Here is a 572-nt window from a genome sequence, read left to right as displayed (position 1 = left end):
CATTGGAGCGAGGGGAGATAAAGGGAGGAGAGGAGAGATAGGGAGAAGGGGAGAGAGGGGAAGGGAGAAGCGAGAGAGGAAGGGAGGTGGGAAAGGGAGAGGGGGAGGGGAAGAGAGAAAGGGGGAGGGGAGCTAGGGTAGAGAATAGGGAGGGAAGGGAGAGATAGGGAGGGGAAGATGGGGAAGCGGACAGGGTGATAGGAGAGAGAAGGGGACAAGATGGGAGAGGAGAGAGGAATGAGAGGAGATGAGGAAGAAAAAAAGTGATACTGTTTCGTTCCGCAGTGTACTTTGTAAAATATATATATATATATTTTTTTTTTTACCTTTTTTTTAAGGAAAAGCAAGGGAGGGGGGTGACACGATTGTCGCATGACCTTTTCTATAATTCATTTTCATCTCATCATTACCATCTCAATGGCGAGGGAAATGATAATACTGCGTGATTTTCTTTACCCTTTCAAGCGCTGAGTCATGGCATAAATTTTGTGGCAAAGCATATGTAATTTTGCTACTTAAACAAAAACACCCGCGCACAATATCGTCATGAATGTTTATATTAACGGTAATAA

General features: G+C 44.4%; 1 protein-coding gene across 1 annotated transcript in view; it reads left to right on the top strand.

Moving 5' to 3' along the window:
- LOC119592484 overlaps positions 1–572 on the top strand; it is a gene marked incomplete at its 3' end in the record, with an annotated part of 107,859 nt that overhangs the window by 43,682 nt on the left and 63,605 nt on the right.

This window comes from Penaeus monodon, chromosome 30 (assembly GCF_015228065.2).
Source record: "Penaeus monodon isolate SGIC_2016 chromosome 30, NSTDA_Pmon_1, whole genome shotgun sequence".
Classification (NCBI taxonomy): Eukaryota; Metazoa; Arthropoda; class Malacostraca; order Decapoda; family Penaeidae; genus Penaeus; species Penaeus monodon.
This window is presented reverse-complemented; position numbering and strand designations above follow the sequence as displayed.